At 45.9% G+C, this 15,312-nt stretch overlaps 1 long non-coding RNA gene across 6 annotated transcripts in view; it reads left to right on the plus strand.

Annotated features, from left to right (window-relative positions):
• LOC125730850 (uncharacterized) overlaps positions 1-15,312 on the plus strand; it is a 56,675-nt gene that overhangs the window by 36,334 nt on the left and 5,029 nt on the right. For 2 of the 6 annotated variants that reach the window (XR_007391167.1, XR_007391149.1), the window contains one exon: positions 5,328-5,440. This is a non-coding gene — a long non-coding RNA (uncharacterized LOC125730850). Of the gene's footprint in view, positions 1-4,288; positions 4,947-4,982; positions 5,441-15,312 lie in introns of those variants that run through there. The other 4 variants (XR_007391143.1, XR_007391155.1, XR_007391161.1 and 1 more) reach the window with 3 other exon arrangements.

A 15,312-nucleotide genomic window follows, 5' to 3' on the forward strand; every position in this document is an offset into this window, starting at 1 on the left:
AGTATAAAAATGTTGACATTAATTAAAATATTGCTTAAAATCTAACATTTGTTTATCTACACAGAAATATTGCTCATTCTTTTGACATCGCTAAAGTTATTGCTTGTATATATTTTTAAAATTATGAACACAATAAAATATAATTCCTTAAAATTACATACAGCAGCTACACACGGATGTTCGTGCTTTGTAGGTATATTTAAAGGTGTGTTTACGTGTGAATTGGAGCGCACCGTGTATTGGGGTATGCCGCATGATACCGTTAGGCCTCCATGGTCGGCACACACCGAGGCCTGCTGCGGTAGCTTTGGGCCTGCTCAGATTGTGCCATCACTTTTTTTTTTTGTGCAAAATAACCATCGAATAAATGGGACACAGTTTAATGACGCCTTTGGCTATTAAAAATGACAGTTCTGGAGGCATGGTGATATGTAAATGGTTTTAGGAACCTCTAAAAATATGGCGTACAGATTGCATGTTAAGCTGCGGTATCGTACTTGTCATGAAGCAGGGATTTGACTCTTTCCTGCAGAATTTCAAAATAATTTCTGACTATTTTCTTTTAAAAATATAAATACCTAGCTAGAAGTTAAATACCTATTTTTTGTACGTTTTGGAGCACTTAAATATTCCGACATCAGATTTATTGTCATGTCACTCTGTGTCCAGGGACTCGCTTGACAAGTGGACTTGGAGGTTTTGTTGTGAAATTCGAGGTATCCGAGTGGAAGTTGTGCGGATTTCAATTAAGCTAATAATTTCCTTCACTATTTTAAAATTAGAGAGATTTCAAATCAGATTATGTGAAAGGCGTGCGAAATAAGTCAGTGAAATTTATAAATGTGCGATTTTGTCTTGTTTTGAATTGTCCCAGCAAGAATAAGGGAACAAGTTTTTTGTCGTGTGCATTTGGGACCGTAATGTAATTTTGTCACTTGAAAAGAGAGTGATGTGCTTCTGAGGTGGGTGTTACTGCAATCTGCATGGGGGAATTAATAACATTTATTTCTAAGTACTCTCAAGCTTTCTTTAATTCAGACCATTTTTAAAAACTTCTTTTACGAGCATTTTATCGTGATTGGATTCCTGCCATATGCTGGTTACACTGATTTGCAATGTGTGCTATGAAATGTATTTATCACAGACTGTCTTACCTTTGCAGGAATAAAAATTCTCGGCTGATCTTCAATGCTGTGATTTACTGCTATTTTGTATATTGGAATCGCCCTTTTAAAATAGACTAAAATATAGAGGCAGAGTAAATTATTAAAGGCACAGAAAATGTTTTTATTTTTAATTGTTAAAAACACTTGGGCTATATTTTATTTTTATGGAGGCATTATAATAAGTAAATAGCAGCGTAAATTAATGTTACCCCCTCAATTGTTAAAGTATACCTAAGGCTAAAAAATATGCACCATTGTGTCTGAAAGACCTGTATCTCGAATCCATAAAACAAAACAAAGGGTCCGGTGGACCGCTTTGTTCAAGATTTTTTTTTTTGGGGGGGGCGCATATAAAGGACCTGAACGATTTCCAAAACAAACGACACAGGTAAAACACGACAGGAAGGGTGTGTTTGATCAGTGCTGGCCGGCAGTCGGAAGCGGCGCTCGGAATGAGGCAATAAAGCCTCGTGCCGTAAAGGCTGGCAGCCGACCCGGACCAGAGGTGCGTCCTCGCCTGAACTCGGTGAGCAGGTTAAAGGCTAGCTGAGTTCTGGCGCGCCAGGAGCGAGACGTTGCACGGGAAGAGGTGCTCCTAACATCGGACCGAAGGTCCGCGTAGCGGCGCGCGCAGGAGCCCAAGGGCCCGGGTAGCTGTGCCTGACCTTTCCCCCCCCCCCGCGACGGCGGAGGTTGCGATTGGTCCAGGCACTGTGGCGAGACGTGACGTCGAGGGGCCGTGCGTGGCGGCAGACCGTCATGGCGCTGCGTTCTTACCGTGAGGCGGGTTTTGTTTCAGGACTCGACTGAAGGAAGCTGGGGGGGTGGGGGGGTGGTTAGCGCTTTCATTTTTGCCCGTGTCCCCTGGAACCTCTGCCGGTCCATCTGTAGGACTGAGGCTCGGAAGTCACCATGGAGGGAGGAAAAGCCCAAGAAAGTACCCGGGAGGGGCTGAGTTTGCCCAGCAAGGGAGGGGAGAACCCCAGAGGGTGGGGTGGGGACCATGTGTGGCACCCCTTCATCACCAGGGCATCGGCAGCGCTGGCTCATGACCCCCCCCCCCAGAGCTGCCATGGTACGATCCACCACAGGGAATGTTAATCAGACCCTCTCCTAGACAAACTCAGGTCGTTTCAGAAGAATTAAAATATAGCCAGCTTCCCAGCCTTTCTTCCCCTCTTCTTCCAATCCCTCTTTCCGCGGCGGCTGCACGGGTGGATGCAAGCCTGCTGCCGTAATCCAGAATACAGAACAAATTTCGGATAAACGTGTCCTCCCATTTCTGTCCTCCATTTCTGTCCTCCATTTCTGTCCTCCGTCGCTCTGTTAGAGACTTTAGTTGCTGTTTTTTTTTTTGTTTTTTTGTTTTTTTTTTTGCTTGTGCCGGAACAGGAAGTGGGCAGGATGTTGTTTTACAATAGCGTTACAGTAACCTGCTACAAATGGAAAAGGCCAAACGATGTTGGCAGGGCGAAAAGGGGGGCGGGAGGAAAGGGAGGGACGTTTGAAATAAAAAAAAAAAATAACAAAACCGTTGGGGGGTGAGGTTATAGAGGAACATCCAGAGGTCCTACGGTCCGTTCTGGCAGGATAACGTTAGTTTGTTTGGGTAGCTGGACGTACCAGTGGACTACAGAGTTTGTCGCCAGCTAAAGTGCCTTGAGTACTTCATCTGCACACAGGCTGGTTGAATTTGAGGGGTTGGGCTAGCAGGGGGCTGGCGGGGGGGTTATTAGATGCAGCGTACCGGTAGCTTTGTATGATATTCAGCTCTGACTCTGCTTAGGTCTGCCTAAGGGACGGTAAGCCATTTATCTTGGGCGTTATCTTTATTTATCTTTATCTTTCCTGGGGGGGTCACCTTTTCCCAATTTGTCCGTCTCCCCCCCCACCCTCCTGGAAGACGTTTTTTCTTCCAGCGGGGAGGTGACGCTCTCACCGGAATGCTTATCGCCTCTTGACTCCTTGCCAAAATAGTTATAGAGGGTGCTCTTAACTCACTGGGGGGGGGGGCAGCACTGGCTAAACTAATGGCTAACCGCTGGCGCAGTGCACATCTTTACGGAGACGGCCACCAAGACTCAGTGCCCCGCCACGCTTTGCTCCCTCCTGTGTCAGCCCCCCACAATCTGACTGTCCAGCTTCTCCCTTTTTGCAGTATCCAGTGGCACTGGACTTGAGAGAGACGACATGTCACACTGTCTTTCTTTTTATCGTTTTTTTTTTTCTCTCTTTTCCCCAGTCTGCCAGTGACTGGGGGGGGGCGTGAAACGCGGCTAATTATTCTGTGGGCTTTTCTCCGGTCACCCTGCTCCCGTGTCCCACGTCCTGCTCGCACTCCCCCCGCCCTCCCTCACTTTTCTTTTCTTTGGTGGGCGACCAATGGCGCAGAGTGAACTGCGCGGCTGCGCACTGTGTCTGCACTGGGTTTGCCGGAGGAGTGGATTTTGTGTCACTCCAGCCTCCCGCACTCCTCCTCTCTCTCTCTCTCTCTCTCTCTCTCTCCCTGTCTGTTTCCCACCCATATACCTCCCTCTCTCCCTTCCTCCCTCCCCCTCTCTCTCTCTCTCTTTTTCTCTCTCTCTCTAAGTGCGAGTGCAGTCCCTCGTCGCGGCAGCGGACGCGTGGTGCACAGGCACGGCACTCGTGCTCACGTTTTCATCATCGGCTGGGGGGCCCCTCCACATAGAACAGGCTCCGGCTGGCTCCCCCCTTCTCCGCCCGCGCCCGGCCCCGGCAGCTCGCGAATGGGGGGGGGGGGGCGGGCTGGAGCTCTGCGGGGGGAGAAAAAAAACTGGGCTGCTGTTTGTAGAGCGAGGGCCTCCCTCCAACGGCCCGGCCTGAAGGAGACTCGCTTTTTTCCCTTTTTTATTTTCTTGCTGCGAGCTGGATTTTAACTGTCTGCCTCCAACTGCATGCACTGGCACCAGGAAAAACCTGCAACAAGTTGCTTTTTTGGTGGTGCCTATTTCGTTTTCTGCATTTTTCTCCTCCTGTTTTATTTTTTTCCCTCTCCCCTCCTGGGGGGGAGGTCTTCATTTTGTGAATTATTTTGTGGAGTGTTTATAGTTTTTTTTTTTTTTTTTTTTTTTGCGGTGGTCTTTACAATTTGTCCTGTAAGTGGTTTATTTTTTGTTTTCAATTTCGTCTTTTTCCGCCCACTTTGGAGGACACTTACTTTCTCTTTCTCGCAAACCCCTTTTCCCCTTTTCCTTGCACCCCCCCCCGATCCCGTTTTGGGGGGGAACCCTTGGCATTTTCGTTGCTGTGACGGTCATACTGCCCTGTGGACGCGGTGCCGGTCTTGCTCTCCACCCCCCTGCACATCACCTCGTGCAGGGGACTTACCGTCTGTAAGTGCGGCTGTCTCTCTTGGAAGTATTGCACCTCTCCCTCTCTCTGTCTCTCTCTCTCTCTTTCTCTCCCTGCTTCGCTCCCTCTCTCTCGCTCTCTGTTGCCACCCCGCTCCCCTGCCCGCCAGAGCGAGGACTCCGTGTCGTGCCGGAGCACTTTCTGGGACAGGTGCCAGTTCCAAACAAAAGACAGGAAAAAGGCAGATTTAATTTTTTTCTCTATATATAAAAAGGAAGAAGGTTACGGCGAGTGTCGGGCTGTGACGTCTGCTCCATCCCACACGTCTGTCTTGCGATTTTTATTTTTTTTTTGTGCATGTTGAATTTTCAGGCTTTCTTTTTTCCGTGCTTTAAAGAAAAACGTCTCCGCATGGGATGGAGGGGCTCTCCTTGCATGTCGCTCTGCTACCGAAGGCATTTGAGTTGGGTAGGTGGGGGGGGGGGGGGTGGGTAAGGGGGGGTGTTCCTTTTTCAGACTGCTGAATAATTCATAGGCTCAGCCAGTGTTGAGGCTGCACTGGCAGAGCTATTAGCCATGCACCAGACATGCTGTTTGTCTGTTTGCTAACATTCCTCATTCAAAGACTTGTTAACCAGCAGACGGGCTGAACACGCGTCAGTCTTGGCCTCCCATTGTCGCGGGTGGTGCCAAGCCCGGGGTCGGGGATTTCTGCGGTGCAGCGCCCGGCCTGGTTGCTAGGTAAAGGGGTACCTCCTCAGCCCGGGGCCCGCTGCATCCGGCCTCCCCGTCTGGTCGCCCGTTCGCCCGCCCCTTGCTTACCGCTGCCCTCCTCTCTATCCTCGACAGAGATTCGGATCTGGAAAAGTAAAAAAAAAAAAAATCGACCCAAAATAAAGTGAAACTGAGGAAGAGGAAAGCTCGACACCCGTCTGGGGCCAGGAGAGGCTTCGTGAATCCGCGTAAGTGAGACATCCGCACGCCCGTGTGTGTGTGTGCGCGCGTGTCCGTGTTTATGTCCGTCCGCACGTCCGTGTGTGTGTGTGTGTGTGTCCGTCCGCGCGGCAGTGTGTGTATGTGTAGACTGTGTATCCTAATGTTGTCTTCACCTTTAAATTAGATCCACACACACGCCTAAAGACGAAATCGTTAGTCTTGGATACTAAAACATACATGCAACACTTCAGAAAATGATCGTAGATAGACATGGTTAATATTTACAAGTGCTTGTTTGCTCTTGGGTGGAAAAAAATAGGAATAAAGTGATTTGATGTGGCTTGCATGTGTCTCTCTTAAACGACGGAATAGTTCTGCTGCTTCTTCATGCCATGAAACTCCTTTGACGTCATGTTACTTGTAACCAAGCCGTCCAATACCCACTGAAGTTCTCCATGATTTTTTTTTAGGTATAATTAGTTATTTGTGTTGAAAAATACTTTTGGGTTCGTTTGAGTCATGCTTTGCTGGGAAAGGTGGCGGTCGGGTGACCAGTGTGTACCAGTTAATTCCCTTCCCCTGTCATTCTTCTTACCGCAGACATTATTCTGTGTTTCTTTGTGTAATATTCAAAAAACTGCTATTTGATGATTTAACATTTTTTTTTATTATTATTTTTATCTGAATTATCTGAATCAAACATGGAATACAGGCCCCCCCCTCCAGTAAAGCTAGGCAGTTTTCAGAGACGGGGCGTTTCACGTTACTGTGTGTTTTCAGTCTAATGAAAATGTTTCTAACGGAAAAAATTACGATGTAATTATTTTTATATACCGTTTATACAATAGTTCAAAAAGATAACAAAAAACACATTTTGCTTGTTAAGAAGCAGCGCAGGCTTCTCTCTTACCAACAAGATGAAGTCGGGATTTTTTACTTCCTTAAATGTCTTTGATTTTTTTGTTTTTATTCTCAGCTGTAATTTCAAAGGTGTAATTTTGTAAAGTAAATTTGATTCTTAAAATCAGTTGGCGTCGTGCAGCTACTGCAAGTCAGGTACTGAAAAGGCCACTTTCGCTTTGGGTATTTTGTATCTGGCAGATTCCCACCTTTCCATTAACCCCTTATTTGATATCAAGAAACGGTTCTGACATGTTTCAGCATCTGAAATTATTCACTGATATTTAATATGCTTAATAGTTACGGTGGAGGGATGGACAAAAAAGTTTTGCAATAGGAACAGGAGAGAAATATATAGGAGAAAGACAGCTGCCCCCCCCCCCCCCCCCCGCCGGCCTGCGCCCCTTGCAGTCTGACTCTCGTGCTTCACTGTACTTTCAACACATTTTTCAGAAATTCTGTGCATCACATGCTGCTGATTATTTTTCGATACTATAAAAAATTATTTTAGCAAATTTCTATTCGGCTGCTTTTCTTATTTGCTTTTTAATATTTGAATTATTGTGTGCTAAAAAGCGATTTGTACATTTTTCACAGTTTCTGAAACCATTTAATGCAAGCATTTAAAACGCCGTATTTTAAATATGCTTTGATGATGATGGAATGGAGTGTTATTCACATAATTCACATTATTCATATCATTTTGTTTTCTTTTTCTTCTTCATTATGTTCCCCAATGTTTAAGATGAGGATGCATGTTGAGTAAGGAAATCAGAAATACTTTGCAAATCTGTGTGTGTTTTTTTTAATTGTGTTTCTTTTAAGATGAGTGCAGGATTTGAGTTCTGCTTTCAAGTTTAAACATAAGCTAGACATTGACACACACACACATACACACACACACACATACACACACACACACACTCACACAGAGAGGTTTGTAACTATATCTTTGTGGGCACTCGCCATTCATTTCTATGGGGAAAACTCTAATCCCAACATGCTGACCTTAACCCCCACCCAGCCCTAACCTTACCCATAAGTAACCAAGCAAAATACGTGGCATTTTTGCTTTTTTGATTTCATCCACAGATCTTTGTGGAGACCTGGAAAATGGTCCCCACAACGTCAATAAAACAAGTTACTATCACATTGTGATTTGGTCCCCACAATGCAACATGCACGTCCACACGCACACACACTGCAATGGCCCTAAAGCAGGTCCGGGCATCAGAACACAGGCTACCTGAAACCTAGACCATCGTAACACGTTCCCTCTGTCTCAGAGGCTAACCTGAGACCCTTTGGCCTGTCCTGGACCTGGGCTGGAGGGTGGAGGCTGCCTGTGTCCCAGCTGCCAGCTAAGGTGGGGGTGTCCCCCCCCCCCGGATGTCGCCCCTTCTGATCCTATGCCCAAAATTGGCCCTTCATGGGCTCCTACCACTTAATATGAAACAAAGCTTAATCACCAAAGATTACAGTGCAAGCAGACATATGAAAATGGCAATTAAACAACTGAAGAGTGTGACTGGAAGCACAGACATGCAGTTCTAATGTGCACACACACCACACACACACACACACACATCTGCTACCAGGATCCCTCAAATGACTTAGGGTTGAACCTTGAAGGCTGTTCCCACGCCTCTGTGTGAGGGAATGGGGTGTGTGTTTGGGGGGGGCGGTGTGGTTGATTATCCCACAGCTAATCGAGGACACACACACACACACACACACACACACACACACACACACACAGGACCCTACTCCTGTATCTCACCTGCCTTTGATCACTTCCCGTTTGTCACGATCTCCAAATCTCTGATAGGACAGTGGCTAATTCACCACATTTTACCCAGGTGATACATCTCCAGTGTCTCCAGTTAGTTTAGTAAAACTAGGGTAAAATAAACACCCGTCACGTCTGCCTGCAACACCCTGTCATTGAATAATGTCCCGTGATCTCAGGACGTCTATGAAAAACGCGCTAGACGTTTGGGAAGATTTACCACCGTCGCCCAATCAGACGATGCCCCCGTTCATCCCCTGTCTATGCCACTCTTTGCCATCAGTGTTGTCCTTTTTTTTTGCCCCCCCCTCCACCCCCTTTCTTCAGGCTTCAAAAATAAATAAATGCCATTGGATTTTCCCACAAATTCAAAACCAGGCCGATCTTTTGTTTCAGTGCCTCTTTCAGATAGGCTCCACAAAGCGGCCCAGCCTGCATGGCACACACACCCCCCCTCCTCCCCCCCCCCCCCCCCCCCCCCCCCCATGCACCCCCACTGCTACCATCTGCACCCTGAAAATGCCACAGAAAGTCTGCCCCTTACTAAAAACACATTTGGAAATAAAGAAACCAAGCCGGTAATTCCACACGTACCTGTACAGTTATAATAGCACTTTATTTTATTTTTAATTCAGAGGCCCCGCACTATTGAATTTTTTTATTGCTACATTCTACACAGCGACCAGTTTTCTATTTATGTATTTATTTATTTTTGTCTACGCGTTGTAGTCGGCATTTGTCGCGACCGTGGTGCCGAAGGGCGGCGGGACCGGCGCTGTTTCGCTGGCGGCCGCGGGAGCGCTAATCAGCGGCCGCGCTCGCCGCTAGCAGCCGCCGTTCATGGTGCTGAAACGCGGAGGCGCGCCGAAAAGCGACGGAGGAATCTTACTGTCGGCAGAAAAAAAAGCTGCTCTCTCTGCGTTAAAGTTAAAACCAGGCGATGCATTAATGCATAAAACCCAACTCGATTATAAAGCTCTACTCTGCTGAGACCGTTTCCTTATATTTAAATACAAGGTAAACAATTCGCCGGTAATGTTAATTTTGCATACAGTTATGCGCATTCTCAGTCTAAAAAACAATTTTATGTGCTAATAATCAGACGCACGCATTTACAGGTGTGTGTGTGTGTGTGTGTGTGTTTTAAAAGTGATTTGTTTAAATAGACGCAAATGTCTGCACAAAATTATTTATTGCTGTACATTTTTATATTTAACTCTAACAAAACAGTTCGAAGCTGTTTCTAATATGTCGGTTTTTCTTTGATTTTATTTGTGATGATTTATGGAAAAGCAGATTTTCGTAATGATTTATGGACAAGAAATCAAAGTAACCAGTATACTTAATTTATAAGGCAGCGCGTAATGCTTTAAAACTGAAAAAATGATTCCTTGCCATAATTGCAAACTTTGTTAATGCGTATATGCTAACGCGGCTGTGTGTTTTAAAAAATACACACGCTCTCCACCTCGCGCTTGCATAAATGCATTGCTGTAGTTTTGTGCGTTGTTTTACAAACCCCCAAATTTAATGTTAGATTAAATATGTCATTTTGACCTTTAAATGCTGTATTTGTAGACGTGGCCTTTGTGTTTAGGGAAATGACATTTTTTAAAATGCTTTATCAGTGGTTTTTAGTTTGCTGTAATTATTTTTTACTTGCTGAATACTGAAATGGGGTCAGTTTCAGCTCAGTTGTTTCAGGTAAATTTTTGTATTTATCTTAATGGGACCTGTTTGTAGTATCAGAACAATTAGGCCAGTGTTTTACATCATGGCTTTTAGGTGTGTTTCTGTGTGTCTCCGTCTGTGGTCATACATGCATTAGCTACACTGGGGGGGTAAAAAAAAACTGTTTAACCTTCTTGGGACATTTTTTCGGTCCTCATAGAGGGATGCTCAGTTTCATAAAAATCTGTGTATGCAATCGAAAAACTGAAAATGCCAAAAGCATTTTGTTTGGTTACTTACGATTAGGGCTGGGTTAGGGGTTAAGGTCGTCATTGTTAAGATTAGGGATAAGCCCATAAAAATGAGAGTCCCTGAAAAGATATAGATAACTAGCGTGTGTGTGTGTGTGTGTGTGTGTGTGTGTGTGTGTGTGTGTGTGTGTACATGCGTGGGCACTGAAAGTATTTTAAAATATTGTTTTTTTTGTAGTTTTACATCTCAGCAATTAATCTCACATGGTCTTATATATTCACATGTACGGAGTCAGTAATTTTAGTGTACATCTTGTAACTGGGTTATTTGTTTTTGTACAATGGTTGAGGTTTAGATTTGTGTGAATGAACATATTAACAGTGCAGAAACGGTACAGAAATACATTTGGGTTTATAAACAATTCGTCATTTGAGTCTGACAGCATGTTAGGCTGTCAGACTCCTTTGGGGCGACGTTCAAATCTGTCTAAATTTGTACCTGAAATTTGTTTTCTGAAGTGGCCTTTGCATCGTTTATCCTGTACAGCATCAGCCCGTCGCAGAATGTGCCTCATTTGTGGTTGAATATTCATAAACACGGGCTGTAAACTTACTCAGTGAAGGAATATGCTCTCTGTTCTTTCCATACTTCCATACCATGGATTAGTTTGGAGATTAGAGTGAATTTTGCCAGGACCCCTGGTGGATTCTGCCCAGAAGCTTGCAGAAAACCACACAGGAACATGATCGCTGCAGCGGTGGGTGATCGCATTCGATGGCGCATTAGGGCAGTGAGGACCCCAGGGAGTGGCTTTCCCTCCATATCTGACTGTTGTGTGTTTCCTAAGACATTCTCCCCTCGTCACTTTCGACTCTCCTGTACAGGGCACCGAAGGGGACATCTTCCAGTTTACACAGGCCTTGTGTGTGTGTGTGTGTGTGTGTGTGTGTGTGTGTGTGTGTGTGTGTGTGTGTGTGTGTGTGTGTGTGTGTGTGTGTGTGTGTGTGTGTGTGTGTGTGCGCGCGCACGCATGATCTTGCCGATTTTGGGGAACATTTTACCTATTATATTGGCATTATAGATACAGGTAGCAGCAGTGCCCATCCTGGGTCGTTCCCTGCCTTGTGCCTTTTGCTTCCCGGATTGGCTCTGGACCCCCGCGACCCCCCTATAGAGGAAGGATGGATTTTATTAGAGACACTAGGTGGGGATTTTTGTATTGTTATTTTTCTGAAGTTTTCTGAAGTGTTTTATCCGCCATTGGTGGCCAGTGACAGTGACTCCTATTTAAGCAGCGAAGGACGCCTGTCCGCATTAGCATGTGAGGCCATGCGTGTCTCCCGGCCTCGGCTGCTGGTTTCCTCCTGAAATCCGGCATCTGGAATTTGGGTTCACCAGGTGGTGACACAAAATTAATAATCCACTAAATCACTTTACCAGAATCATGTGATATTGAAAAATAACATCAGTTCATCTGTTTACCCAAGATATGTTTAGTCAGCTGCTGTGAAAATTGAGTTTTTCTTTTGAGTGTCTATTGGTGTTTATATGGACTTAGATTATTATTGTATTACTTTGGCAATATTAATAATTTTTTTTTGGATGGGAGGTGCGTTTAGTGTCCAGATATTACATCCAGGTGTGATTGGCCGCATCGGGGCCCCCGCATGGGTCACCTGGCTTTTCCTGCTGTGTTGCCATAGAAACGGCCCCGCGGTTGGCCGCGAGGATGAGGTCACCCCTTCCCAATCCGGCCCGTTGGCACTATTGCGTCTCCGTCTGCCCTGGACGCCACGTGGGCCCAAGCGTGACAGACAAGGCAGGAAGTTGGTGGCGAGGGGGATGGGGGGGTTGGGTGAGATGGTCCCACCGCATCATGAAACTGCTGGAAGCCCCGCCCCTTTAGCCAGCAAGGGACCCGACGAAAAAAAATCTGTTTTAAATCAGCCTGATGGAATGACTTCACATTCCTGTAATTCAGTTCCTGTCGTCCAGAGCAGGAACACGCCTCGCTGCACGGTGATAGCGCTGGGATCCGAGCTCCAAGGTCACCCAGCGGAACATGGCGAGATGGGCGATGTTTTTGATGGTACCGGCTTATTTTTGTTACGACGGCGTTTTGGGTGACAGGCATGCAAAAGCGAGCTGCGCTCCATGCCTTTATTGCGATCGGGCCCGAAGTATGATATCGTCCTCAGTGGTCCTTTAGTCCAGTCTGTGTCCGTACATTTAATTAAGCCAGGGGCCTCATGTCGTTCGTTAGCGCAAATGGATCCGGCAAAGGATCTTCCCTCCTCTCTGCTATAGTGCCAACGAAACAGCGATGCTCAGATTTAGTTTTCGGTTTGGCGAAAACGGCGGGACCTGTACGCCAACGTGCTGCCGCACGGCTTTACCCGGGGGGTCTTTGGAGCCCCCGGACTGGATAACCGCTCTCATTTGTCAGCTAGCTGTGGTTCCATCCTTGTTTCTCCTGCATGGTGTTTAGCTCTCTCTTTCCCAGAAGTTGTGAAGCCCGATTTATTCCCAAATCGAGGGACAGAAGCCGAATTTCCTGACCGAAAAGAGGATCGCGAAGCTTGGTGAAATGTAAGGCACTATATAAAAATGAACTGAATTGAAGTGACCCCCTGTTCGGCTCTTTCGGATGGACAGATAGACATGATTGTTAAAGGGAAGCAGAACCACAAGCTGAGCTCTTTCCTGGGGCCCAAGACTTATGGATTATAGGTTTGCAGTCAGTAGAACTGTCATTTCTCTGAAATGAAAATGCACACAAGCTGCGTCTGGGAAATGTTACTCTTACACGTAACCTTCTTACGTCCGGCAATTTTCATTAACGTGACCATCAGCCCCTCCCCGCCTGATATCGGAAAATGACTGGATGCTCTGTGGTGTACCAGTTTGGTACTGCCTGAAGTGTGGCTAAACCCAAAATAAAGGGGATGTCTGATAGCTCTGAGACCATCAACTTAAATAATAATCCAAAGTAGGAGGAGTGGGTATATCAATAATTTTTTTGTCATCTCTGATTTTTCCTCGGATGCCTTTAAGGATCTGGATTAACGGAGCAGATCTTAAGACTAAAAGTCACTAATGTAAATTATGGGGCGTCAAGCGGGATTTAGAGCCAGGTGTTGGTGCTGTTTACGACTTTCGAATTGTTCTAAATTGTGAAATGATAACATGCTGACACAGGTAATGAGTTTTACGATGTAAACACACTATGGGCGTCACTCGGTGGACGAGTTCTGCTGGTTCCACAGATGGGGACGGATTTCCCCGAAGATGCCGACCACCAGAAATGGTACGATTCTCCGCGTGTCGATGAGCGTATTACATGCGATTTGTCACACAGCCATTTCAGGTGTAGAAAAACGGCGCATTCGGAAATTGCGAGGCCTGTTTTATAGGCTGATAGATTAACGCGTCAGGGTAAGAAATGTTTTGACAAATGTTGAGTGTTGCAGAGACTTTTGTGAAGTGGCTGAGATTAACAGGGCATCCTTCCGTAGTTATGTAGCCCTGCACGTAATCTTTCACTTTGTCTTGCCCCTTGCAGTGTTTAGATGTGATTCATTCGCCGGCACATAAACTTGTCAGTGTTTGACCGAACACTGGTGAGTTAGTGTGGTGAGAAGGGTGGGGGGGGGGGGGGGGGTTGGTTTATGGTACCGCTTGTAGCTGGAAACACAGTACATAGCTTATTTTACTTGTTGGGTTCTGAGTTACTGGAGCCTGCCTGTACCGAGTGTATGAATGGAAAAGAAACAGGGATAAAAGACGAAATCCATCACCTTAAAGGTCAAGTGAAGATAATAGGAAATAAGACACCATAACATTGTGGCTGACAGCCCTTGTTCCATAATGGAACCGTTGTCACCGCGTCCAGCAGCAAGCACATGGTCCCAGGGGAAGAGCTCCCCCTACTGGACAGCCGCAGCTCCCACTGACCTCCCAGTCTTCTTCCGTTTCTCCTGCATCGATTGTAACTGGACCACACAGACTGACAGCTGAGAGTCGTCCACAGTGCTGTAGGGCAGAAAAAAAATAACTTCTTGTAGAGTTTTCCAGAACATCGAGTCCCCCGGAATATTCCGGTCTGTGGAGACCACTTCTGTTTGGCGCTTGTTATTCTGGATTGGTAATATCCGTACGATCAAGTAATATGTCTGTCTACAGTTACTGTGTCTCCCCTACCTTCTGAAGAAGAGGAAGGCATCCCTACATAGGGGAAAACTAACGCTTAGCATTATTTTGCATTGAGTCACTGACATTCTCTCGGCATGTGCAAGGCATTATGGATAAAATAACTAAATCAGAACATAGCGTACTGCTAATTTCAACCGGGAATAATCTGCTGTATCGTGAGTGACATCATCGATTCAACATCAGCCAATTAACATAGTTACCCTAGGTGGTTAAGGAATGTTTATCAATGGCAGCGTGGAGATAAAAGCTATCAAAGTTGTACAGCATTAAAAAGCAGAGGGGGAACAGGCCGAAAGACAAAAGAGGAGAGGAAACAACTTTTGCTGCCTTATAACATTCAGAAAAAAAGTATCTAGCAGTTTGTCGAGGTAACGTTGGAGGGAACAGCTGGGTCCGTCTTCTGCAGACGCTGCCACCCCAGCAGTCTCCACCCGCTGCTCTGCCAGGGTGTAATACTTTGGTAAAATATGGATGTGGGGGAATCCAACTGTGTGACCGAAAGTGCACATTAATTCTCAGAACAATGGGGGAAAAAATATGAAAACACAAATATAAATTATATGATTTGAATCTCAAGGGAAATGGATTGAATATTTGCAGGTTGAGATTTCCTGTTCAGATCGTACCAAAAAAATGTGTGGTGCCACTCAAAATGGCCGCACTTTCAAGCAGGACAGGGTATCGGTGATGGGGGATATTTTGGTGACATCACTCATGCTACATATCCATGAAATCATACGAATGACTTGAGATGGTATATAGGCATAAGCCAGGCAGCTCTGTAGGACGGTACTGATGTTTGTTATTCGTATGGAGATGTAGAGGATATGGAGACCTGACTGAAGTAGGGCAGCTTTTTCAGGATTTTGGTTGCAGGTGTTTCTCATACCACGTGGCGGCCTAGAGGCCGAAGGAACTTCAACTAGACCAACATCCCTGATAGGACCACAGCTTTCTGTCTCATCTGGATACTTAACGATTTCCAGTTGATGGTGTACCAGCAGGCATCTTGCTGCACTTTGGGGTGGTGCACTGGTCCTATAGGGGCGCCCTGCTCCAAGCTTCACCTTGGGT

The sequence above is a fragment of the Brienomyrus brachyistius genome, chromosome 1 (assembly GCF_023856365.1).
Source record: "Brienomyrus brachyistius isolate T26 chromosome 1, BBRACH_0.4, whole genome shotgun sequence".
Lineage (NCBI taxonomy): Eukaryota > Metazoa > Chordata > Actinopteri > Osteoglossiformes > Mormyridae > Brienomyrus > Brienomyrus brachyistius.